Raw genomic sequence first — 2,427 nt, forward strand, 5'->3', positions numbered from 1 at the left:
CTGCTTTCCAACATCTCCTTAAATGCATCACTCCAAATGACAGAATGTCCAAACTTTCTTGAAACATTTTTAAACCTACACCTTTTTATTTAATGTTAGCATTTCCAACAAAACCCTGGAATCATTTCAGCTTCCATTCCAGACGTCAACATACACAGTTCTTCATTCCAGACTCAAACAAGCTAATCAGCATAAGCATTAAAATAGTTTAGTCTTGGGAGCCCTGGACGGGAGGCAGGAGAAGAGCAGAGTCCTCACCTGCACACCCCGGTCCTTGTGTCCTCCGCTGGTCATCTCCCCCTCCTCCAACCCCCTGTCCTAAGCCACAAACTGAGAAGGTGGGCCCACTTTGGAACATCTCTAAAGCTCTTCTGCACTGCAACCCTTCCCTTCTCTAGTCAAGTTAATTGTTTTGTTTTTTTTTGTTTGTTTGTTGTTGTTTTTTTTTTTTGCTGCAAAAAGCTTTATTGTTTCCACTTGGTCCACGGCTTGGGAGAGGGCTCCAGGGTGGTTAAAAAGCTGCCTCGTGGCTGCAGGGAGAGGCTGAGGCACAAGCTCTGGCACCAGGGGACTATCAGAGGGGACCCCTCAAAGGCTGCTGGTCTCCAGAGGCTCCTAGTCGTGCTTGAGAGTGAGCCTCTCGAAGAGATACTCGCCCAGTCCAGCCTGGGGGCCGGCCAGCCTGCGGAGGTTAGTCAGGTGGTCGCCCATCTTCTTGAGTTTCACCTCCTCATCTAGGAAGTGGTTCTCCAGGAAGTCACAGAGATGGGGGTCTGTGCGGGCAGAACCCAGGGCATGCAGATCCAAAAGGGCCTGGTTCAGGCTCTTCTCCAGAACCAGGGCAGCTTCCATGGCATCCAGGATTTTCCCCCACTCATCTTGGGACGGCTTCTGGACGTCCTGGAAGAGGGCGCGGCCGCCACGCTGGTTTTGCATCTTCAAGAGACGCTCTGCGCCCTCGCGCTTCTCCTCAGCCAACTCGCGTTAGAAGTGGCCCACACCTTCCAGAGCCACATCGTCACGGTCGAAATAGAAGCCCAGAGAGAGGTAGGTGTAAGAGACCCGCAGATGCATGTTGAGCCGGCGGTTGATGGCGGCCTCCACCTCGGTGGAATAATTCTGACGAATCTGGGAGCTCATGGTTGATTGGTGGTAAGGTAAGCTCGAAATTGGCTGTTGGCTGGTCCCGGAGGCAGCGGGTGGCCAAGAAGATGGCTCCCAAGGTTGCGACTGGAAAAGAGGTTGGAGAGTGGTCATTGGGGGGTTGGAGGGGCGTCCCTGGGTCTGTTCCGTCCAAACACTGTTGAAGCAAGAATCAGATCCGCAGGACCGCCGGGCGCACTGCTCTGTTTTGTTTTGTTTTTTATGTCCAGGAACAGCAGGCTCCACCCACTTCCTTTCTCTCTTGCATTTTCTGCTTGAGTGTGGCTTAAAGCACAAGCTTACTCCTGTCTTCAGGGCAAGATAAGCTTCTGACGGCTGGTAGTAATACACATCTAACTGGCAAACATCGGGGCCATATGGACTGCTTTGGAGGTTGAATAAATGCCAGGACTGGTTTAACTGGGTTATTTGGAATGAAGGATGTTGTCTGTATTTACAAATTATTTAGTACTGGTAAAGTATCTTTCCTCCCAGAAACATTTTTTTCTGAAAAAACCATTTTTTAAAAATGCATTATGTGTTCTCTGCTACAAAAAAACATTTCTTGAAAAAACCATTTTTTTCAAGCTACCCTTCCATTCTCTCTAAATTTGCTTAATCTCATTCAGTGTAGGAGAACTCTAAGGCTTTTGACTCCAAGATATAAAAAGAAAAGAACCTAATAAAAATCACAGAATGTCAGGCTAGTGATCCCCCATACCAGTTTATCTCTGACTCGGGTGCTGGGAGATGTGTGCTGGGTGAGTACTGCAGTTTTCCTATGTGATGTTGATCTCCAAATATTAGTGATGCCTACAGAATATTCTCAAATTTCCCTTAAGACCCTATTAATTAGGTCTAGTATGCATGAATTTATCTGAATCCATTTTGAATCTATTTATAATTTCCCCTGACATCCTCAGCGTAATTTGCTCCATATGTTTATAGCCTGCGTAGTAAACAATATTTTCCTTCTATTTGTCACCAAGACAACCTCCCTCAAACTTTAAGGATTCTCTGTCTTTTTGTTTAGTGTTTGTGACTGAGCTGGGCTTTCCTCTGGCATCTTCATCCTGTTGTCTCGCAGCCTCTGTTCCCAGGCAGTGGAGTCCCCCCCAGCCCCCACCATGGTAGAAGACACCCCATCCATGTCCCTCTCTCTGGACTTTTTGTGAAATGTTCTTCTTGATGCTTGTGGGCAGAATTAGCCACAGAATTCTAGAGACAAGCCTTGAGATTTATGCTTTCAGAAGAATAACTTCTTTTGCTTTTAGAACTGGTTTC

At 47.2% G+C, this 2,427-nt stretch overlaps 1 pseudogene; it reads right to left on the reverse strand.

Moving 5' to 3' along the window:
* Window positions 1-408: 408 nt before the first annotated feature.
* Window positions 409-1,364, reverse strand: LOC114224702 (ferritin light chain pseudogene; annotated as a pseudogene).
* Between the last annotated feature and the right edge of the window lie 1,063 nt (window positions 1,365-2,427).

This window comes from Eumetopias jubatus, unplaced genomic scaffold, assembly GCF_037043125.1.
Source record: "Eumetopias jubatus isolate StellerSeaLion01/CBP00866 unplaced genomic scaffold, mEumJub1_p1.0 scaffold_16, whole genome shotgun sequence".
NCBI classification, from domain to species: Eukaryota; Metazoa; Chordata; class Mammalia; order Carnivora; family Otariidae; genus Eumetopias; species Eumetopias jubatus.